The sequence below is a fragment of the Spea bombifrons genome, chromosome 1, assembly GCF_027358695.1.
Source record: "Spea bombifrons isolate aSpeBom1 chromosome 1, aSpeBom1.2.pri, whole genome shotgun sequence".
In the NCBI taxonomy this organism is placed as follows: Eukaryota; Metazoa; Chordata; class Amphibia; order Anura; family Pelobatidae; genus Spea; species Spea bombifrons.
Genome location: NC_071087.1, coordinates 69,635,993 through 69,661,523, shown reverse-complemented (window position 1 = coordinate 69,661,523; position 25,531 = coordinate 69,635,993). Strand labels below are relative to the sequence as shown.

The window sequence follows — 25,531 nt, the reverse complement described above, 5'->3', positions numbered from 1 at the left end:
GTATCTAAGCATTTCAAGCTAATTTTTAAGCTACAAGATGACAAGTGGGAAGAGCTACCTAAAGTAGACAGACATTCTAATTGCCCAACTATCTAAAAAAAAAAAAATTGGAGAGGTTGCCAGACTGAAAGATCCCATGGACAAACGAGCTGAGACATCATGTAGGCGTGTATTCCAAACAGCAGGTTTCCAGAGTAAAGCTTCACTTGCAGGATAGGCAGTTGGATACAAAAACTAGAAGATTGTCTCCCAGAAGATACAGATAAAAGTGTTTTACATTTTCTAAAGAATATTAAAATTATTTAATATTTTTTTGTCGGATACAAGAGAAGAAACCATAAAATGATCTGCTCGTAATATGGGTCTGTCATCAGTCGCTAGAAGAGCTCGGTGGCTTAGGTTCTGGATGGCAGATCCAGCAGAAAATTGTTTGACTCCTGGAAGAACTTATAAAACAGATGTCTGATACAAAAATTCCAATAACTGGGAAGTTATAAGATAAAAACACTAAACAAGACAGAAATAAGAAATTCTGACAAGATAGGACGAAGGCTTCAATGGTTCAGACAGACATGGGAGAACACTATAGATAATCCATGGATCTGGAGAATCTTCACAGGAGACTACAGAGTAAGGCTGTTTCTAGTCCCGAAGCCTGACCAGTTCTGCACCTAAAAAGTATAAACAAATACATCAGGTATCAACGTTGCAGAATGGAAAGCCTTATGTCAGTTGCCCACATTCTGCAAGAGGGGGATTCCATGGCAACTCTGGATTTAAAGAGACACATATCTTCATGTTCCCATAGTGAACTCATCCAGGAAGTATCTAAGGTTTGCAGTAAAATCAAACCAAACAATTCTACATTTGCAATTGAGAGTCCTTCCTTTTGGTCGTTCCCCAGCCCAAGAGTCTCTATGAAAATCCTAACTCCCTTAGTTGCGGCCTTATGAGAAGAAGGGGTGTCAATCGTGCCTTATTTGGATGACTTTCATAAAAGCAAAAATCGCCCACAGTTCTTCAAGCACATCTACAGAGAACAATCATATTTCTACAACAGCATGGTTGGGTAATCAACTGGGAGAAATCCAATCTGATACCAAATACCAAGATACAGTTTTAGGTCTTCTGGTGGATTCACAGGTTCACAGGTTCTTCCTGCCAAATCCAAAAATAAAAAAGATAGGAAAAGAAGTGTTGACTCTTCAAAAGGTTCCCAGTCGCATGGGCAAGAGCTCATATGAGACCACTTTGATGGGAAATTCATTGGTCGAGGAAAGGAGGAGACCTAGACAGAGAGGTTCTGGCACAACCGAGTTGGAGTGTTTTGGAACATCTTTCCAGGGACATGCCTGTTCAACCCCCAAAGTGGCTTATGATTACCACAGATTCATCCAAAACTGGATGGGGAGCTCACTTACATTGCCAATTCAGACAGGCGCGCTGGTCACTGGAGGACACATCACTGAACAGACGGGATTTCCCAAATTTTCTAGACAGATTCTCCTTCTGTTGGAATTTCAGGATGGCATATGTTTTTTCCCCAGTGGCTCTAATACAGAGAATAATTCAAAAAATCTGGACAGACAAGGCTCAAATGATAGCAATAATCCCATACTGGTCAAGCCGCAGCTGGTTTGCGGAACTAAAACAGTTGACAGTGGCATATTGGGTACTTCCCCCAACAGAAGGATTGCTAGACAACAGAGACCTACTCCCAGACACTGTAGCAATGTTGAGATTGACTGCTTGGCTTCTGCAAAGATGATTCTACAAGAGCATAGTGTAGATGGTGAGATGGCTACTGTGCTGCTTGATTCAGTGAAAAGATCCACCTCAAGCACATATCTCAGAGTATAAGAAAAGTTTTTCTCATGGTGTCAGATCTGTGGATTCAACAACCTCCATCATCCCCATTTAACAATCTTCCTTGCCGGCACCGTAAATTGTATTCGGGTATTAGTTGCTACTAATTAAGTGGGGGACACCTTAGAAGAAACCTTTGCCAGAACACAGGGATTTCTCCCATTTCACCATTCTACATATAGGCATATCATTGCCCTACATATTGTAAGGGGCCCCTCTTAGTATGTATTTTTTCCATATTCTTCCTTTACGTATTACCCTATATTTGTTTGTTTTTATTTTTTCTATATATGACTATATTTGGATTCCTTACCTGTACATTTATTGGAGCATCCATATAAGGATATATCACCTTATACTTTATTTCACTTATAAGGGTTGCAGGTACTATTCTTGTGTATTTGGGTTTTGTTTAGACAATTGTGGAGTTTGTCGTAGGTGTTTTTTGCTGTACTTTATATATTTGTATTTTCATTGGTTTCACAGCGCATCACTTATTTTTATATTTTTGGTTTACATTAATATATACTCTATATAATCACACACAGACTTTAGCACCAGAACCATTGAAGGGAAATGTTAATGCCAGGGTAGACAAACACATTTTAGACAATTGTATGCTACCATCTTTGTGGGAAAGGCCCAAGGGTAAAGTCGCAAATTGGGGTGTCAACTCCGTATTAATGCCCATGACTTTGGAAAAGGATGTCCAATAAGCTCATATAAGTGTGGTGGTATAGGTTTTCATGTGATAATTCTGAAGATATACGTCCCTGTACCCTCTGTAGAAGGGGATCACCCTCTTGTACATCTTCAAGAGCATAAAACAAAAGATCAATGCAGATTATGAAATGAGGTCAAATCTGAAATTCAAAGATACTGCACACTGCCACATATGCACAGGGGAATTACTAAATTCCCATCACATTGAAGATCTAAATTTGAAAGGACCTTTTTATGTACCCCTGCTGATTGATGTCATGTTGACTGACATGTTTTGCATTCAAATTGCATTTAAATTAGTTTATCAGTGGCTAGCCATTTATGGTAACATGTTACAGTATAACACACATATATAACCTCTCTCTCTATCTTCAGGTAAACATATTTTTTCTCATCAAAGACTTATCTTATGCTAGGACAATTTGCCAGCAAACAAGACAACCTTGTCTTGCACTGAAAAAGCGAATACTTGGTATTTTGTTTATGTACTGCGTCACCTTACATGTGTAATTTACGTTACATTACAATGTAAGTGTTTAAATATTAAATAGCTTAATGTAAGGAAAATGTGTTGATCACTACCATATCATAGCACTAGTTATATTCTGGCAAAATGTATGCTTTACAATGCTTACAATGTCCAACAACAAGAAACATCCTATGTCAATTCAATTCCCAGCACCTTTCCTTACGAAAGAGCATATTTGATATAATTGGTTGCTCATTATATACAAAACAAGTTTTTGTCAGCATACCATACAGAAATTAACAAATATTTTTATATAGTCTACATAACACATACAGCTGACAGGTTGCTAACAAAGTGTAATGTATTTTTAGTATGCCAATAAGAGATGAGGCCCAAATGTGTCTTTTTCTTACAGACAGGTATAACTTTCAGTGTAAAAATAGTAGAAAACAAACATAAGCTTAATAACTAAAGGGGTGACAATTTTTTAAAATAGGTTTTTCTGTATAGGTTACTTCACATTCTAGACACTAATAAAAGCAATCTTCTATATCAAACAGTATGCCAATATAAATGTGTATTTCTTGTTATAAAGATAAAGAATTCCAAATGCAAATGTACAAGGTGCATAGAAGATAAACTAAGCAAACATTAAAGGTTTACAAGCTTCCACTCTCTGATAGACCAACCTAGTGCAACAAGGCTCAACAATAATCATTGCTGCGCAACACTCACAGTAAAAACCAAGGTGCTGTCTAAGCATTTAAAACAGTAACAGGACGAAGAATTAAGAAAAAAAATGGCGTATCTATATTCAATATTGTTTTAAAAAAATAATTGCAGCATTAATACAATACTTGCCCTCTGTGAATAAAGATGAGACCAGCTCTCCAATAATCAGTCTAGAAAAAGCCATACACTGCTTCTTACTGGTTCTACTTCAGCAGCTGTTCTATTTCCATGCAAAGGCATCCAACTCGAGCACCATAAATAACATAATGCCATGGGGGTTGTACGTAAGGTAGTTAACTGACAGTTACCCAAAAAAAAAAAAAAGCGAGCACCCTCTGCTGCCTGTCAAAAGACTAATAATTTCTAGAAACTGCAGAAAGTCAAAACCCTAATGCTACAAAAACTTGGTTTTGCAAAAAGGAGATTGCAAATGATTATAAGCCAACGATGGAAAGTATGTGTCACGCGCGCTGCCGCGGCTCCCTCTCTGGCTGCTCACGCCAGCTCACCGGGCGCCAGCAGTCTCACCTCCGTTCCTTACGCGTGTCGCCGGGTCACGCGCACTGCCGCGGCTCTCTCCTCGGCGGCTCCACCTCTGCCACCGCCGCTGTCACTCACGGGGCTTGCGGTCCTGCCTCATCCAGCGGGCACGTCGCTGCGTCCTCCACGCGCGCGCGCCGGGATCACGGCGGTGACGCGTCATCTAGTGGTAATGTCAGCCGTGACGCACCTGAAGGCATTCGACGCACGCGACGGCGCGGCCTATGACGTGAGTGCCTTTTTCCTATTTTAACCTCATTTGTTTGCCATGTCTTTGCCCGTTCTATGCGTTTTAGCTGTGGGTGTGGTATTTCTTGTTATCTCTGCCTTGTGTACCGACCTCTTGCCTGTTTTTACGACCACGAATCTTCTCTGCCTGACTACGAACCCAGACCTGTTTACCATTTTGCACCTGATCTACCTGCCCCGACCTCGGATTGTTTTTGACCTTGCTGCCTGCTGTTGCCCTCGACCTCGGACTGTGTACTGGACTTTCTCTAAGCTGTGCTCACCTGCATTGTTGGATGCACCTAGTATACCTGACCGTAACAGTATGTTATGCACATTTAAAACTATGAAAATTCATCAATTAACCTATTCACGCGATTATGTATTATGCAACAAGATCGACGAGAATGGGGACATGTGACTTAGGTACATGGACACAATATGGGTGCTTAGAAAGAACTAGTCGCAGCAACAGCATCATTCAAAAAAAAAAAAAAAAAAAAAACTCCCTCTTAGAAATGTATATCATTGGGTCTTTGATTCACCAAAGCTTAATTGCGACAATTGGCACACTAGCAAGCCATCACTGTTGACAAGTGCGACAGCTGACCAACACCATTTTTGTATTTCTATTTCAGGAACTGATCTTCTCAACCTCATCCAGGTGCCTTGAGTTTCAATTTTTCCACTGTATTCTACTGGAAAGAAAGGAGTACACACAACTGACTGCATATACTTTTCCTTCTGTTCTAGAATCCTGCAAAAAAAATCTTTTTATATAATGTATGTCAGAGCTGGACAAATTTGCGTCGAAGATAAGAGTCAGAAGGACAAATCTTGGCGTTACAAAAAAAAATTACACCCATATACATCACTAAAATACGACATAAAAAGCTCAGAGCCATAGCTCCCTGGCTCCTGGCATTTGCCAAGCTCTGTTGTATGTGAAAGATGCACAAATGATGTGCACCAGCAAAAACCATTGTGCTATTCCCCACAACACATCTAGAACTTCAGAAATACAAATGCAAATATATCAATGCGATCTTAGTGCTAAAAGATTAATATGTGAAGAAAAAACAAATCTTAACAGTGTTTTGCTTTGAAGAAGCCTTAAAGGTGTCACAAACGAAGTGGTGGCAAAACATCTGTTACGCATATTAATTGGACTATACATTCAATAGACAGACTGAACTACCATACTGCAAATTGAAATGTACAGCATTTGTACAACTTACAATTCTTTTAAAAACTCTCTCTTTCACTCGTCCCCGAGGTGAAAGCTGCAGTTATTTTTCGAGTTTGGAATACTCTATATATGAGCCTTGCACATCAGTTTTCTGAATGCGATAATAGAAATACACAATATATGCACTGTTAGGATTTCTTCTTTACATATTATTGTTTTTTAACCTCTCAATAAAAATAGTAACTTATTTGAAAAGAGAAAACAGGTTATTATTTACCCATTATACTTTTAGCACTAAGTGCCCATTGAAACGACAACTTCTTTTATTTTAAGATTTATTTATTTATTTTTATTCAAAAGACTGCCTGGGATCTCAAATTGTTTTCATAACAGATATGGACTAAACCTACTTCAGATTTTTTTACTATAGCAGTTTTGCATAGATTAGACTGGGGCTGCAACAACGATCTTGTTGTCAACAATCTTCATAATCAATTAGTTGAATCGATTTTTATCGATTTATAAACACCCCTCCTTCTATAATCCAACCTCAAATAGAGATCGGATTATAACACTAGAATCCAGATCCCCCTCAAAGCTGCAGGAGACCTGGATCCTCTCTGCCACCCGGTGAGGGTCTGTGCAAAACGCGCAGACATCCTCTGCTTCTCTCCTCCCCTCCACTTCCGCTAGGGCTTCTATTACTGAACCCAGCGTCACGTGACCTTCTGGTGCGGCATCCATCATGGAAGCCCCAATGGAAGTGGAGGGGAGAAGCGGCTGTCTGCGCGCATAGCACAGACCCCTACCGACTGCCAGAGAGGATCCAGGTCCCCTGCAGCGCTGCAGGGGATTTGGATTTTAGTGTGCAATGTGCGCAACCTCCGCTACTTCCCTTCACTGCCACTTCCACCTGCCCCACCAGGGGTTAATATATCAACAGAAGAAAAACAGGACAAGTAAGCAGCACAGGGTAAGCTAAGCAAAAAATAGGAAGGTAAAAGCGCTAAGAACAATAAAAACAGCAATAAAATAAATAGTCCTATAAATAGCAGCAGCCCACTCGCCAAGGTTTCCTCTTCATGGCTTGGTAAATAACTTGGAGGTCACAGGAGATAGTGGTTGCGCATAGAGGAGAAGAAAGTCACATTAATATAATATGTGGCTGGCACCGTGTGGTAAAGAGTTAAGGAATGGGTACTCCTGGGAATAGGAGTGATCTGATCATCATCAGCCCACTTACTAAACTCACAGCATTTAACCCGGAAGCACCCTGGACTTTCAGGTCAGTGCTGTTTTTTTTTGTTTTTATTATTAAAAAAAAATTTTTTTTAACGTTTTCAATGCTGAAGTTCCATTGGAGCACGGCATTGACTGATATTTAGTCCCCACAAGCTTGTGGGGACAAATGTTAACCCCTGCAATGCCACAAATATGTTATACACAATTGTGGAATTGAAGGGGTTAACGCTGCACTGCCGCTCTCATGGAGCGATCAGGCAGCAGGGGGGTGTTGTGTCAGGTCCCCACACTCATGTGGAGACCAAAAAACCCTCTCCCCGTCCTTGAAGCTGCCTCTGGTCTATAGACGAGCCATTGCAGGGGGGAGTCTCTGTCGACTGCTGTAGGCTTCCATGCCTGCAGGAGTCATCAAAGGGCTTGTGGGGGCTCGTTTTTGCTGTTGCTGGTCTGCCTGGGTTAGACAGTTTGTTATATGAATCATTATCCCCTTTGTGACAATGGCTGATTTTATGTTGTGTACCGTTCATGACAATGGCTGTTTCAACATTTATGCGGTGTTCAGCTGTAATTTTCTTCTTTCACATAAACCAAGAAAGTTGTCCAATATTGCCTTGGTAGTTATGAAATGTAAACCTATACTATCATTACCTGAAGGACTATTTTAGTAGGAATTAAAAAAAAAAATAAAAAAAATCCCAATAATGAAAGCAATCAGGACCACCTTTAATGCAGGGCTAAAGGGGCACCTACTCTGAGCCCACAATTCAATTAAGGACCCAAGACAGTTGTCCCTTAGTCCACCTTCACATGGTTGTCAGGAGGTGGAAGTCTGTGCAACCACTGACACATCCCAGCACAAGGTGAGAGACAAACCACGAAGGAGGAAGCATTAACAGAAACGTCTGTGCTGGCAGTTCCGCTCGCCTCCATCTTGCATCCAGGTACAAATGGACAGGGAAGGAGAGCTTGATCTAGGCCCCTTTAAGTAATAAATGTGGCCCTGATTGCAAATCAGTTACCAAGCAGATAAGATCAGCACACACAGTGTTATGACCAAAGCAGCTACAAGTGTGTAACTTGTTTTTTTCCATTGCAATTAACCCCTTAAGGACAATAGGGGTTATTACTTGTAGTATATTGTGGGACAATGGCTCTTTTTAACATTTTTCAGTGTTGCTGTTTAGCTGTGATTTTCTTCTCATTTCATGCTCCCACACATATTATATATTGTTTTTTTCAGGACAAACAGGGCTTTCTTTAGATACCATTAATTTTATCATATCATCTAATTTACTATTATAAAAATGATAAAACATGGGTATTTTTTGTTGAAAAATTACTCTCACTTTTTAAACAAAAAACATTTACTCATCTGCAAAAACTAATGAAAAAACCTGCTAAAAAGATTCTACTATTTGTCCTGAGTTTAGAAATAATCAAAGTTTTTTTTTTTTTTTTGCTTTTTATCTGCACGTTATGGGGCAATAAGTACAGGTAGCGTTTTGCTATTTCAAAACCATTTTTTCCAAATCTGGTAATTCTTCCCCCCATGTGCCATTTCGGGTATCTTTGAAGCCGGCCAATGCAATTTACCGCATCAAATCATATATTTTTTAAAAACTAGACACCCCAAGGTATTTGAAATTCTTGGAAATTATCTATTGAGGCATGTCAGCAACACAGTTTATGCTTAGGAAGCAATTCCGATCGCTTCCTAAGCTGTTTTAGCCCGCCGCTGAAGGGGCTTTCCTCCCCAGAGCCATGGTCAGCCCTTTGTGAGTGCACTTTTTACTTAATTTACGGGCAATGATAATCCAATTATTGCAACATTGTGTTACATATTGCACCAAGTGTTTTAGTCCCCCCCCCCGACATCACTGAAATTACCGTATTTGCTCGACTATAAGAGCAAATGCTCTGAAAAATACCCATCGTCTTATAATCGAGGTCATCTTCGAATCAGACCTCAAATGAGGTCTGACTATGAGACTAAGATCCAGATCCCCCGCAGCGCTGCAGGGGACGTGGATCCTCCTGTCTGGTAACCTCAGCTGCTGCTGTCACTTACACCGAGCGTCTATCACCAAGCACCGGCGAAAGCGCGGGCAGCAGCGGAGGTTGTCTTCGAGCATCGCGCATACCTTCCCCGGCTCCCAGAGAGGAGAATTCCCTTCAGTGCTGCGGGGAATTCTCATCTCTGCCAGCCGGCGAACGTCTGCTCGATGAACACAGACAACCCCCGCTAATGCTTGTACTTACGCCGTAGCTTCTATGACACAGCACTGTTTTTTTTTCCTTCCTTCTTTTGAATCAATAATAGGAAGGTTAGGTAGAAGGGTTGAACTTGATGGACTTAGGTCTTTTTTCAACCTTATTTACTATGTAACTATATAACCTTCCGGTGCTCCTCGAAATTCCGGCTGAACACCTGCTGCCCCCACCAGACACCAGGGAGTCAGAAGCACTGGTAAGTCAGGGGGGTGGGGTGGAGTGTTGTGGGGTGGCATAAGGCTTTTCTGGAGGCAGAGTGCCCCATGATACTCTTTTTAACCCCTTATATGACACTCTGTTCCATGATATGCCTTTATTCTGCCTTCAGAGTGGCATGCCTGGGGGCAGATGTGTTTAACTGGGGGGCAGGTTGGCAAATAAAAGGAAATAAAAAAAAAAATCTCAATCATAGCTTTTATTAAATATGAAAAAATAGTTTACATGAATATTTACAAGTAAAACTTTTTCCTATAGGGTCGTCTTATATTTAGGCTTTTTTCCCCCTAAATATTCAGATTCTGGGTGGTCGTCTCATAATCGAGCAAATACGGTCTATGTAAGATGTATATAATTATAGTGGTGTTTACATACTACTCACATAATAAATTATATGTTAGTTATACTTGTATGGTTTACGGGGTATTTAAGGGTTTGTACACTGTGCGTTGGGAATCTGTTTTGGTGTGATTTGGATATACTGTGGGTATTACTGGTGTGTTCTTTGGACACCTTTTTTATTTTTATAGTCAGAGCTCATGAGCTTTTTTCTTTCCTTCTTTCGGCCTTTTCACTGGTCAGCTCATCCTTGTTTTTTTAATGTATTGTGAATCTCAAGTTATGCAATCACCAAAAAAGGGGGGCCATTCCGCCTGTACGTATTAGCAATCCAGACCCACAAGCAAGTCAGGTAACACAAAGGTGCAATTACAAAGGTTATAGTTTTAACCCCTTCAGGACCGATGATGTACCAGGTACGTCATCCCCAAAAACCGCCCCCACATCGCAACAATCGTGGTGATCGCGTGGCAGGAGTCTGGGCAGACCAGCACAGCCACTCTAAGCCCGCCCCGAGCCTGTGATCACTCCCACAGAGTGATTCTGTAGGCTGAACACACGATTGCAGAAAAACCTGCAATCGCGTTTTTAGCTGCCACAGGCAGCTTTAGGAAAGCAGGTTTAGTGTGGGGACCTGACACAACATCCCCCTGCTGCCTGATCGCTCCATGAGAGCGACAGTGCAGTGTTAACCCCTTCAACGCCAATTAATTCCCGTTTAATTCCCGTTTTGTAGGGGGCTCTGCTGCTGGTGGTCTGCATGAAAGCCCAGCAACAGCAAAAACGAGCCCCCACAAGCCCTTTGATGACTCCTGTACCTATAGGCATGGAAGCCTACAGGAGTCATCAAACAGACTCCCTGCAATGGCTGGTCTATAGGCCAGCAACGGCGTCCCAGCTGCCAGAGGCAGCTTCAGGGACAGGGGGAGAGGGTTCTTCGGTCTCTACATGAGTAGACACAATCGCGGCATTGCAGGGGTTAACATTTGTCCCCACAAGCTTGTGGTCGGTGGAACGGATGGAGGAAATCCTAGCAATATATAACTCCAGGGCTCTCTTAACATCCAACATGTGCCACTTAGCTTCATCTGGAGAGGAAGGAGACGGAAAAATTGATGGAAGCACCAAGGGCTGTTTAATAGTGGACTTTGACAAAACCTTCGGAGGAAAGGAGGGCTGCAGATGGAGAACAACTTTATCCTGATGGAAGATGGTAAACTTGTCCGAGGATGAGAGAGCTTGGATTTCACCTGCACGTTTGGCGGATGTAATCGCCACTAAGAACACAGTCTTTAACGAGAGGAGTTTCAACTTCTTCCAGAGGTTCAAACGGAGCAGAGCATAGAGCGTTAAGAACTACGGTAAGATCCCAGGACGGGAAGCGAGTTCTTCTCTGAGGACGTTGAATTGTAATGGCCTTAAAAACCGTCTAACCAGTACATGAGAAGCCAGGTCTTCAAGAAAAAAATGACTTAGAGACGATATCTGACCCTTTAGAGTTGAGACACTAAGGCCCGTAGAAAAAACATCTTTTAAAAAAATTAAAATGGAGCTGATGGAAGGAGGAAAAACCGAAACATCCCTAGCGGCATACCAGAGCAGGAACTTCTTCCAGGCCCTAAAATAAATTCTTGAAGTAGAGCCCCTGACAGATAGTAACAGCAAGTCAGAAAGATCCTCCGTAACACCCTGATCACGAAGAATCATCCTTGCAGTAGCCAGGCCGTCAACTTGAACATCTGGAGATGATCTGGAGGAAGATTGCTGCCGTCCAACAATTGATCTGAGGGAGGTAGTTCCCAATACATTAGACTCAGTTGACTTAGGAGGGAGAACCAACTGCGGTTCGGCCAGTATGGGATAACGGCTAATACCCGAGCCCTGTCCGAAGTTCCACTTGATGGACAGACCGTCTAGGAAGTCGGGCGAATCCTGCCTGTTGATTGAGGCAAACATTGGTACCTTCCTGTTTCGCCTGGAGGCCATCAAATCTATATCCGGAATGCCAAATCTTGACACCAGGGATGTTCTTTCAGTCAAGGGCCACTCTGCTTGAGACCATCTTAGCCTGCTTAGATCGTCTGCAATGCAATTGTCGCAGCCTCTTATGTGGGTAGCCGATAAGTCTTCCAGATGAAGCTTGGCCCAACTCATTATGGCCGAACAAAGAACTTGCAGGCTCCTTACTCGTGTACCCCCTTGTTTGTTTACATACGCGACTGTTGTAGCGTTGTCTGACTGAATCAGCTACTAGTGCTTGAAGAACCGCTTTTAGTTCCCGGTAATTGGACGAACGATTTCTTGCCTGAAGTGATAACTTAAATGGGCGCCCCAACCGATACCAGAAGCATCCGTGGTAAGAGTTATCCAATTGCGGGGACGAAAAGAAGGCCTTCTGAAAGATGAGAAGAGGTCCTCCACCAGGAAAGTTGGGATAAGATAGTTATGTCCCGGTCTAGGTCATCCTCTCGTCTGGACCAACACCGAAGAATATCCCACTGAAGGGGACGTGGTTGAGATCTTGCCCACCTGACTGCTGGGATGGAGGCTGTCAGTAGACCTAAGACGCTCATGGCCTTCCTGATAGAGCAAGTCGGATGTAATTGAAGTGATCTGACCTTTCTCATGATTTTCCTGATCTTTTCGGAAGGTAGAAATATACGTTGGGAAATCGAATCCACCTCTAGGCCTAGGAATTGGATCCTGGTGGAAGGTATGAGGTTGGATTTGCTGCGGTTGATAATCCAGCCGTGCACTTCCAGCAAGCGCATTGTGGTGACTAGATCCGCCCGGAGCTCCCTTGAAGATTCGGCCTTGATGAGCCAGTCGTCCTGGTAAGGAACGATGGAAATCCCTTTTTCTCGTAGAGAAGCTGTCAAGGGACACAAAATCTTTGTGAAGATCCTTGGGGCTGATGACAGACCGAACGGAAGGGCCTTGAACTGGGAATGATGAATTTTTCCTTTTATACGGATTGCAAACCTGAGAAACTTTCTGGAAATCTCCGCAATTGGGACGTGAAGGTAAGCGTCCTTCAGGTCCAAAATAGCCATGATGTCTTCCTTCTGAAGAAGGTGGGTGACTGAAGAAATGTTCTCCATACGAAAGTGGCGATACTGGATGCAGCTGTTGACTCTTTTTAGATCCAACACAGGTCGAAAGGATCCGTCCGGCTTCGGGACTAGAAACAGTCTGGAATAGACTCCTTGGAAGCGCTGAGAAATCGGAACTCTCTCTATAACCCCTTTTGATAGGAGAGATAGGCTCGCCGAATGCAGAGCTACATTTTTCACCGAGGAGGGATACGAAGAGATCAGGAACTGACTTCTGGGAAGGGAGAAGAAACAGATCCTGTACCCCTCTGAAACGATTTTCCGAATCCAACTGTTGTGTGTAGTCTGTTCCCAAATATGCTTGAACTGCTGCAGCATTCCTCCCACTTTGTAAGAACTTTCTTTTCTCTTGTTTTTTGGGACGGGCCTGGTTGTCTTGTACGGATTTCTCTTATTCTATCTAGGACGTCTATCCTGAGGAAGAGCCCTCTTGGTCTCCGACATTTGTTTGATTAAATCTTCCAATGGTGCTCCGAACAATTTACTCCCCTCAAAAGGTAAGTCACATAGAGATGCTTTGGAGGCTGTATCCGCCATCCAGGATCTCAACCATAAGGCTCTACGAGCCACAGACGATAACCCCATATTCTTAGCGGATATCTTCACCAACTCTTGAGAGGAATCTGTAAGAAAACTGTTGGATAATCGCAATTTTTTTAGCGATTGATCATCTGGTAAACAGTCCTCCAGGGCCTGTGTCCAACAGCTCTGTGCTCTAGACACTGCTGCACTGGCCGCTGCCGCTCTGTGCAAGTCCTTTTGTTTGTCTTTAGTGAGTTGCTCTGCCGAGCAGGCATTACACATCTTTTTTCTGCATCCATCTGGTAGAGGAGTAGCACACTAAGAGCAAGCCACATGCTTTGATTTAAAAGTGGACTTTCTAGGAATGGGAGCAGATTTCTTGTCTGTATCTCCAGGTGAAACCGGACTAGACATCTGGTTAAAGACAAAATACAAGCGTAAATAAAAATTATATATCATTTTTTTTTGTTTGTTATATACCTTCTGGAGGTAGAGAATATTGAAGGAAAAGATAAAATAATCTTACCTCCAAATCCTCAGAACCGTGTGGGGGGGGTGGTGACACGGTATCCTGTGCTGAAAAATGCCCATGCAGACAGACAGGAACGAAAACCAACCTTTATAGGTTTGAATTTGGCGCCCTCCAGAAGATCCGATTCGCGCATGCTCAGTAGCGCGATCGGATCTTCGGCGGAATGCAACGCCACTCGGGCGTGCGTTCCACCTACTGTGCATGCTCCTCTGCCAGCCGCAAAGAAAAGAAACTCACCACCCGGGGAGCAATCGGAGGCTGCAAACCCCCAGGCAACAACCCGTGTGCCTCACCAGACTTCTGATCTTCGGGGAAAATTCCCCAGCAAAGCGTCAAGTCCGTCCCTGTACGGGACAAGAAGAAAACTGGGGCTGTCCAGGGGAAGCTGTTTTTTATGGGTAAGTAGGAGGAGTTCTCCGTGTCTTAACCCTTTAAATCCTTTTAGCTTCTTGTCCACTAGGAAGAGAACACTACCCAGTCGTACTGCCACTGTATGGCAGGAAAAATTACATTTTAAAAACGTGATGCATGCCTTGCAATATTTGCCCTATACTGGTCAAAAGATGAAAATCCTGGCCATATTGGGTGGTTTCCAAATCAGAACAAGTTAGTGAATATATTTTGGATAATTTTTTCCCATTGGTTCAATGCGTGTACAATTTGTATGTATACAAAACTGTAAAAAAAATGCATTTTTTTTTATTTTTTCCCCACTTTTTCCAGTTTATTTCAAACAAAACAATGTACTACCCAGCTTAGTATGGTTTCTCAAAGACAAAGAAGAACTCTTATGGTATTAGTAACTTGAGTGAACCACATAACTACATAAGTCATACATAAGAGTGAACTACATAAGTCAAGTAGCTACCGGTTTGTGATACATTAATGAAAATTTGTGTTGACCAATTAAGCAGACGTTACCAGGTATCATCAATATAATAGGTCAATTCAATGTTTAAAAGAATTAGACACTATATTTAACCCCTTCGTGACAAAGGCTGATTTTACTTTTTGTACCCTTCGCGACAATGGCCGTTTTAACATATTTGCGCTGCTCGTGCTTAGCTGTAATTTTCTTCTTTCCCGTTTACTGAACCCACACACATTAGATATTGTTTTTTTCAGGACAAGAAGGGCTTGATTGTATCATATTATTTACTATTAAAAAAAGTATAAAATATGGTGAAAAATTTAGAAAAAATTACTGTTTCTAACTTTTAAAACCAACGAAATTTAGATGGGGCGCAGGTACATATAAAAGGGGAAGAAATAATAATACAATATAGTGTAGATGATTTGTTCAATGTGAAACTTAAGTGATATAATGCACTCACAAATCAAAGAAGTGAATCCAACCCATCAATAGGACTGTATATAATCTTTAATGTTCTTCTTGAGAAAATCTAAAAAACAAACTTCAATGGTGCAGTATTCCAAAATCAAATATAGAAAAATGGAAAAAAATGCACTCACAATTGTATATGCACTACAGGTGCATATATAGGCGTAGAAAGTCCACCAGAATGTGGGGTATATCGAACTCCAATTGAAAATCGACGCGTTTCACCCGTAGGCTTCTTCAGGAAAATCAATTGAAGAATATGTCCATAAAAATTCAATATAAAATCAGCAGTCCGTAAGTATTTTCGTCTTCTTCATCTGTTCTTTTATATCCACTTCCGCATATCGCCGTTTGTTGACCTTTCCCCTTTGATGTCATCACGTTTTTTCAATGTTGTCATCACGTTTGTCTGTCTTCTCGTTCATTGATAAAGTTTATACAGAGCAAAAAAACGGAAGACCTTTTCGCCTGTATCCGGGAAGATCTTTAAACTCCATTTATAGGTCGCGGGTGGACTCGGTCTCGAAGAAATAATAGATACGTTAAAAAAACGGACTAAAAGGATATAAAAGGAAGAAACGAAGGCCGAAATAGAAGACAAGCCGGAAAAAGAACGAAGAGAGAACGGAGAGAGAACAAGCGTGCCCGCCCTATATGTTAATTATGTATGTATTGTGTCGTACGATTGAAGTGTATGCAAATCAAGACTGAAAATAATGTGACTAGTAATATCTTTTACCGGGAGAAGTATATTATTTTAATTAAATCAAAAGCAATATATTGTTTCTGCTTCGTATTAAATAAGAATATATATATTTGTTCCGTAAGTGATTCTCATATGTGTGTGTTGTGTTATATTCCTTTGTGTGACGTGCATATTTTTAATCATGTATTTTGGGTTTTTAAATAAAAATCAATATTTTATTATATTTTACTTCATTTTATTTATGTCATTTTAGGATATTTATAGCCACTTCTCTGTATTTATATAAAGTTTTATATATTCATTCTAAATTGATATTATCACTACCGGTAGGGTCAGTTTTAATACTACCACTTTTTAGAGTTATTATTACTTTTGGTATCATTTGTAGTGCTATTAATGTTTTATATACTAACATTAAAACTGATATTATTTTTATACACTAACATTAAAACAGATATTATCATCTCCTTTAATAGTAGTCTCCATATCATTTTTAGAGTCATTACCATTATCTTTTAGTGTTATTTTGGTACTGTTTTTTATACATACCAATAGGCAGTCAATATTTTTATTTCATCATATAATATAAGAGTGGATTAATTCTTTTCAGATGTTTTCAAAAAAACTTTAAATTATTCAAGCTATCTTAGATATTGAATGAACACATACATACAGTTAATGAAAATTATTGATTCAATTAAGGGGTACTAGGAATATATATTTATTCATTCAGACACTGCACACACTCACACACACACATTCACTTAAGAATAAAAATCACTTGCTTATTATTTAATTATTTAATTATTTTAGGATGAAGAATTCATTCATTTTAGGATATAATGGACATACACTCATCCATGAATACACTGCACACACAGACACGCATCACTCATTATTTATTTATTAACGCACACACATTTATTCATTCGTTCACTCACTACACATGCACTTGAGATAACGATAGACACACCACGGGTTAATTAATTTATTAGAGACACAGTTAAAACACCTTTATTTAAAAACCCAAAATACATGATTAAAAATATGCACGTCACACAAAGGAATATAACACAACACACACATATGAGAATCACTTACGGAACAAATATATATATTCTTATTTAATACGAAGCAGAAACAATATATTGCTTTTGATTTAATTAAAATAATATACTTCTCCCGGTAAAAGATATTACTAGTCACATTATTTTCAGTCTTGATTTGCATACACTTCAATCGTACGACACAATACATACATAATTAACATATAGGGCGGGCACGCTTGTTCTCTCTCCGTTCTCTCTTCGTTCTTTTTCCGGCTTGTCTTCTATTTCGGCCTTCGTTTCTTCCTTTATATCCTTTTAGTCCGTTTTTTTAACGTATCTATTATTTCTTCGAGACCGAGTCCACCCGCGACCTATAAATGGAGTTTAAAGATCTTCCCGGATACAGGCGAAAAGGTCTTCCGTTTTTTTGCTCTGTATAAACTTTATCAATGAACGAGAAGACAGACAAACGTGATGACAACATTGAAAAACGTGATGACATCAAAGGGGAAAGGTCAACAAACGGCGATATGCGGAAGTGGATATAAAAGAACAGATGAAGAAGACGAAAATACTTACGGACTGCTGATTTTATATTGAATTTTTATGGACATATTCTTCAATTGATTTTCCTGAAGAAGCCTACGGGTGAAACGCGTCGATTTTCAATTGGAGTTCGATATACCCCACATTCTGGTGGACTTTCTACGCCTATATATGCACCTGTAGTGCATATACAATTGTGAGTGCATTTTTTTCCATTTTTCTATATTTGATTTTGGAATACTGCACCATTGAAGTTTGTTTTTTAGATTTTCTCAAGAAGAACATTAAAGATTATATACAGTCCTATTGATGGGTTGGATTCACTTCTTTGATTTGTGAGTGCATTATATCACTTAAGTTTCACATTGAACAAATCATCTACACTATATTGTATTATTATTTCTTCCCCTTTTATATGTACCTGCGCCCCATCTAAATTTCGTTGGTTTCATATTTTAACACTTGGAGGAGAGTGTTGTTTGGGTGCTGCGGTCCAAATCAGGGAAGTATTACTTTTATTTTACTGTTCACTATAAGAGCACGTAATTTTGGTTTTATTGTTCACGGTGTTTCTAACTTTTAGTTGAAAAATCTTTTACTCGTCTATAAAAGGTAGTGAAAAAACCTGCTAAATAGATTCTACTATTTGTCCTGAGTTTAGAAATACCCAGTGTTTTTTATGGTTTTTTTGCTTTTTTCTGCACCATTATGGGGCAATAAGTACAGGTAGCGTTTTGCTATTTCCAAGCCATTTTTTCCAAATCTGGTAATTCTTCCCCCATGTGCCATTTCGGGTATCTTTGAAGCTGGCCAATGCAATTTACCCCATCAAATCATATATTTTTGAAAACTAGACAGCCCAGGGTATTCCAAATGCTAGTATTTTTACCCTTTCCAAGCACTAATTCTACCACCAGTCTTTGTCAAACTTTGTGGTAGTAATTTTTTTGCATTTGTTTTGTCACACACATTTTACTTCAGATATGAATTAAAAGGTTCTGGTATATGTCACTATCATAAAACACCCCAATATGTGTTCAGCAACATCTCCTAAGTACAGCGATACCTCACATTAATGATTTTGCCTGGCTGTTTGGGGGCAAAAGGGCCACATTTGGGGCATGCGCATTTTTCAATGTTGAACTTTGGCATTTGGGGATCCACTGCCCATGCCCTATGTGGTACATCTTTGAGCCGGGCCATTTCAGTGTGCCCAACAAAACCATATATTTTTGAAAACTAAACACCCCAGGGTATTTTAACTCTTTGCATGCACACATTTTACCACCAGAATTCTTTTGTGTGTATTTTTCCCCCACACACCTATGTTATGTATGAATTTACAGCTCCTGGTATATGCCGCTGTCACACGACACCCCAATATGTGTTCAGCAACATCTCCGGAGTACAGTGATACCCCACATGCATGGGTTTGTCATTTTTTGGGGGAACTAAAAGGCCACATTTGGTACATGTGCATTTTTCTAATTGGAAATTAGATGTGTGGCCATCCTTCCCCCGTGTTAATTGGGACATTGTTGAACCCGGCCGATTCAATTTACCCCATCAAATCATACATTTTTTTAACCCCTTGGCTGCTAAGCCATTTCCCACCCTGGTGCTAAGTTGGTTTTCGACATTTTGGTGCATTAAACGCGTTTAGAAGTAAATTTCTTGGGAATAAACTATACAAACCATATATTTTTTTTTCAGCACACCCAGCAGATTCCAAATATACAATTTTTTGCAAAACAAAGCCAAAAATGGGAAAAAAGTGTAATTTTTCACTTCCGACTCAAAAACTAGTTCGTAATGTTATTTTTTTAAACTCTAATATCAAAAGCTGTGTTGCTAAATATTTGTAGTAGGTAACCAGTCTAAAATAAACAGAAATTGAGAACAGTAGACTGTGTTTTTCTAATATTTTATAGCTAAAAGTTAAATTTATTAGACTATCACAAAAGACATCTTTAAATTTAATGCATGGCTGCCGTCAATTAAACAGCGCTAGCTGCCCGGGATGTTAAAATATGCCAACAAAACGATATATTTTTAGAAACTACACCCCCAGCTGCAGCAAATGAGGTCTTATTTGTATTTGTATCACAAATCTGACGTGCACAACAAATAAGTGAATATCACACTTCTAAAAATAAAAAAAAAATTAAATTAAAAGCGACAAGTTCATTTATATCTTGCGCACACCAGTCTTGTGCTACGAATACATGCAGCCCCTCATTTGATGCGCCATGTAGTTTCTGAAAATATATACTTTATGTACCATAATTTAACTTTCCAGCTGTCTAGAGCTGTCTAAATGCAGGCATCACCCCTAAATGTTTTAAGACATTTTTTTTAACAAGATTCTCCAATCTGCCATATCTGAAGTTAAAGTGGTCTAGACCAGGGCTTGACAAATTTGTTGTGAATCTAGGCGCCAGGTAAAAAAGTTAGGAGCCAGGATTTTTTTAAACTAACAGTTGGTCAGGAGGGATCTGATCATCATCAGCCCACTTACTAAACTCACAGCGTTTGACCTGGAAGCACCCTGGACTTTCAGGTCAGTGCGGTTTTTTTTTTTATTATTCATTTTTTTTAATTTTTTTTTTTAACTCTTTCGATGCTGATGTTCCATTGGAGCACAGCATTGACTGATATTTAGTCCCCACAAGCTTGTGGGGGAAAAATGTTAACCCCTGCAATGCCACGAATGTGTCATACACAAGTGTGGCATTGAAGGGGTTAACGCTGCACTGTCGCTCTCATGGAGCGATCAGGCAGCAGTGGGGTGTTGTGTCAGGTCTCCACACTCATGTGGAGACCAAAAGAACCCTCTCCCCTGTCCCTGAAGCTGCCTCTGGCAGCTGGGACTCAATTGCTGGTCTATAGACCAGCCATTGCAGGGAGGGGAGTCTTTGATGACTGCTGTAGGCTTCCATGCCTACAGGAATCATCAAAGGGCTTCTGGGGGCTCGTTTTTGCTGTTGCTGGTCTGCCTGGGCTTCCAGGCAGACCACCAGCAGCAGAGCCCTGTACAAAACGGGAATTAACCCCTAAATGCCGCGATCGCGGCATTGAAGGGGTTAACGCTGCACTGTCGCTCTCATGGAGCGATCAGGCAGCAGGGGGGTGTTGGGTCAGGTCCCCACACTTGTGCGGGGACCCAATCAACACACAACCCCCTTCCCTGAAGCTTCCTGTGGTAGCTGAAAACACGATTGCTGGTTTTGCAGCAACCGCGTTTTCAGCCTAGAGCCTACAGGATCACTCCGTGGGAGTGATCTCAGGCTCGGGGGCGGGCTTGGAGTGGCTGTGCTGTCTGCCCAGACTCCTGGGCAGACAGCAGCAGCAGCGCCCCCGTGTGGTTACTCAGCCTCTTACATCCACAATTTTTTATGGATGTAAGAGGCTGACAAAACCTAGGCGCCAGGACAAAATTCTCTGTCGCCATGGCGACCTGGCGCCTGGGATTTGTCGAGCCCTGGTCTAGACATCTGGGAAGTTAAATTAGGGAACATAAAGTACACATTTCAAGAAACTACACCCCTTGGAGATTCAAATGAGGGGCTACATGTATTTCTAGGACAAACGTTGAGTGCACAAATAATGATGGAATATGTCGCTTTGGCTAGAAAAAGTGTTCTAACCATAGCGACATGTTCATTTGTGTCTTGCGCACTCCAGGTTTGTACTAGAAACAAATGCAGCCCCTCATTTGATGCGCCAAGGGGTGTAGTTTTTGCAAATATGTACTTTTTGTGCCATAATTTAACTTCTTACGTGAGCAGTAATGCCACGTCAAGGCTTCAACCCTAATTACTGACCATTCACACGCCTTTCATATCTCCATTCACTCACAGAAGCACACACCATACTTTCCATACATTCACTCACAGAAGCACACACCATTCTTTCCCCTTACAATCCCAAAGAAACGATGGTAAAGGGAGAAAAAAAAATCACTTTTGCAGCAAAAATAAGTTTTGCAGTAAAAACGCAAGGCACTCCAGCGATGTTAAACTAGTTTATGTTTAGATCATTTAATTTGAGGGTCTCTAGGCAATTTTGATCTTTATTTATCTGCCTTTAGAGACCCCCAAATCATTTTTTTTTACTTTTTTTGTACATTTTTATTTTTTTAACTTAATATTTTTTATTCTTTTTTCACAAGCATTATACTAATATTAGGGCTGCAACAACTAATCGATAAAATCGATAATAATCGATAATGAAATTCGTTGGCAACGAATTTCATTATCGATTACTTGAATCGATTATTATCGATTATAAAATGAGGGTTTTTTCAGAGCAAACGCTCTGAAAAATCCCCCTCATTATATAATCCGTTTAGTCTGACTCACCGTCTCACAGCAGCAGCTCCTACTTACTCCCCCTCCCTGTAATCACTGTGACAACTGGCCCCGCCCCTTCCTTCTCCAGGCCAGAACCACATGGCTGTGACACTCATCTAACTGTAAGTATATGTATGTATAGTTAGGGGAGGTGGGGGTTAATTTAGGGGCAGTTATGGTTAGTGGGGTGTTTAGGGTTAATTTAGGGGCAGTTATGGTTAATTGGGTGTTTAGGGTTAATTTAGGGGCAGTTATGTTAATTGGGTGTTTAGGGTTAATTTAGGAGCAGCTGTGGTTAATGGGGTGTTTGGGGTTAATTTGAGGCAGTTGTGGTTAATGGTGTGTTTAGGGTTAATTTAGGGGATGCTGTGGTTGATGGGGTCTTTAGGGTTAATTTAGGGGATGCTGTGGTTAAGGGGGTGTTAAGGGTTAATTTAGGGGCAGTTATGGTTAATGGGGAGTTTCGGGTTAATTTAGGGGAATCTAAATCCTGGGGGCAGTGAAGTGACATATCTGGGGGTATAAGGCATATACAGTATATAAGGCATATGTGGGGAGGGCAGTGTGGCATGTCTGGGGAGGACGGAGTGGTGTATCAGGGTGTATAAGGCATATCTGGGGGTAGAGAAGTGGCATGTCTGGGAGGCAGGGTGGCATGCCTGGGGAGGATGGAGTGGGGTATCAGGGGATATAAGGCGTATCAGGCACAGTGGCAGATGTGGGAGGCAGCGTGGAGTGGCAGATGTGGGAGGCAGCGTGGAGTGGCAGATGTGGGAGGCAGCGTGGCATATGTGGGAGGCATTGTGGAGTGGCAGATGTGGGAGGCAGCATGGCGTGGCATATGTGGGGAGGGCAGGGTGGCATGTCTGGGGAGGATGGAGTGGTGTTTCAGGGGGTATAAGGCGTATCAGGCACAGTGGCATGTGGGGGGTAGAGTGGAGTGGCAGATGTGGGAGGCAGATGTGGGAGGCAGCGTGGCGTGGCAGATGTGGGAGGCAGCGTGGAGTGGCAGATGTGGGAGGCAGCGTGGTGTGGCAGATGTGGGAGGCAGCGTGGTGTGGCAGATGTGGGAGGCAGCGTGGAGTGCTGTGGTAGGCAGCGTGGCATATGTGGGGGGGCAGCATGGCATGTCTGGGAGGCAGCGTAGCAAGCCTGGGCTCAAATGTGCATATATTGGGGGGCTGGTTGGGAAATAAAGACAAGAAATGTATTATCAAAGTTTTTTTATTCTGCTGTTTGTATTTAACATCATTTGTTTAGTAAATTATTTTAAATAAATGAAAAATTTACATTCATTTTTTTTATCCGATTAATCGATTAATCGAAAAAATAATCGGCCAACTAATCGATTATTAAAATAATCGTTAGTTGCAGCCCTAACTAATATATTACGTTGGAAAGGTGAGGCGATTACCTTTCCAACTGTATATGTTGGGGGTCTGTAGCTGCTTAGATGCCTGAGATACAGACATCTAAGCAGCATGCCCTCTTTAACAATTGTCAGTTTTCAATAAAGTTGCGCGACGTCACCGGCCGGATCGGGTGGTCCCAGTGATACCCTTCAATATGAGGGGCAGATCGCCGGGGTAGGTGGTGATGGGGGTCCACAGACCTCCATCAAGGTAGGAGAGTGCTAGCGACGGCATGGTGCCGTCGTTAGCACCTGACTGGGACTGCTAGCGACGGCACCATGCCGTCATTAGCAGTCAAGGGGTTAAAGTAGACACCCCATCGGCATTTAATATGCCAGTATTTTAACTCTTTCCATGCGAGAATTGTTTTAAGCTAATGTGCTAATTTTAGGACTTGCTCACAAAAATATATTTTTTATATATATTTCATTTTTTTTGCCTTTTTTACAATTTTTTTAACATTTTTTTTCAACTTGAAGGTTCCCCTGATAGTGACATCAGTGGGAAATTATTTTTACATTTTACTGGGTTTTTTTTTACTATTTTGCTCTAATTATTATTAAATTTTATTTTTTAATTTATTTTTACTAATCGCACTGTGATTAGAAAGCTGGGCACTATTGACTTGCATGGTTGAATGCAGTACCTGTATTCAACCTCCAAGTGGAGCCAGAGTTCTCTAGAGGGTCTGGAGACCATCTAGCGAACTTTCTCATCTTTATTATTTTTTTTTCAGGACGGTCGCCATCTTGCTGATCTTACTGATCACAGTCCATCCTGGGGTAAGTGTTTGGTGTCGCTGGATGCCTCCTAATCGAGGCATTCCAGCAACGCCATTTAAGTTTAGGAGGTGATCGTTGATCGCCTCCTAAACGCTTTCAAAACGGGCGTCCACCGCCATACAATGTATGGCGGATGTTGACGCCCCAGGGAGGGGCGCGAGACGGCCCCTAGTGCCGATCGTGGCGTTGCTGAATGCCTCGAGGTCGAGGCATTACAGCAACGCCGTTTGGGTGCAGAACACGAAAGTAGATCGCTTTCTGCACCCGTTTAAAGACATGACGGCCTGGCACGTCAATTGTCGTTAACAGTTTGTTTTCCGGTGCCAGAACCGGCAATTGTCATTAAGGGGTTAAAGATGTTATCAGAACAAACTGCTATTCTGAAAAGCTTTGTTTTTCTCAAAACAAGGACATTTATTCACTAGGTTCTTTTAGATGTTGTTTTTATCATTATCAAGCGAGTAGCTACATAACACAAATTCAAAGAAGCGCTAAGCGCCATAGGTGGTTTTGCCTTTGGCAATACTCCTCCCTTTTGACACACACACCTAAGTACCAATGGACATTCTTTCATCAGGAACCGATTTCACTTTTACATGTATGCACATGATCAGAGCAAGCAACAGGAACATCTGAGTCACAGAGGCATCACAAGAATTTACCAGGGTTTTTGTGCAAGAAACTAAAGTTAACTATAGGTCAGGAAGATTATTAATGTACAGCACTACGGAATTTGATGGCACTATATAAAAACTATAAATAATAATAACAATGAAATAAATCAACACATGTATGATATGCAAAATATTTTATTACTAAATTGTATCGCTAATCTTTTTTAAAAATATTAGGCAACTTTGCATTTTTAAAATAGAGAAGGTATATCACTCTAGGGCTGCAACTAACGATTATTTTAATAATCGATTAGTTGGCCGATTATTTTTTCGATTAATCGGATAAAAAAATGCAATTTTTTTAAATTTAAAATAATGTAATAAAAAACGTACAATTTACACTTTCATCTCTTTATTGCAATGGCCTCTCTCTATTCACCTTCTTATTTTACTGACATAATAATAAAAGCTACAAGAACCCAAACACAGTGTTTCTCAAACTAGGTTTTAATACAAAAAGTTATTAGTAGGGCTGCAACTAACGATTATTTTAATAATCGATTAGTTGGCCGATTATTTTTTCGATTAATCGATTAATCGGATAAAAAAAATGAATGTAAATTTTTCATTTATTTAAAATAATTTACTAAACAAATGATGTTAAATACAAACAGCAGAATAAAAAAACTTTGATAATAAATTTCTTGTCTTTATTTCCCAACCAGCCCCCCAATATATGCACATTT

The 25,531-nt window shown here is 40.9% G+C and overlaps 1 protein-coding gene across 2 annotated transcripts in view; it reads right to left on the bottom strand.

Annotated features, from left to right (window-relative positions):
* SLC20A2 (solute carrier family 20 member 2) overlaps window positions 1-25,531 on the bottom strand; it is an 80,616-nt gene that overhangs the window by 38,380 nt on the left and 16,705 nt on the right. The gene's annotated exons all lie outside the window — the stretch shown is intronic.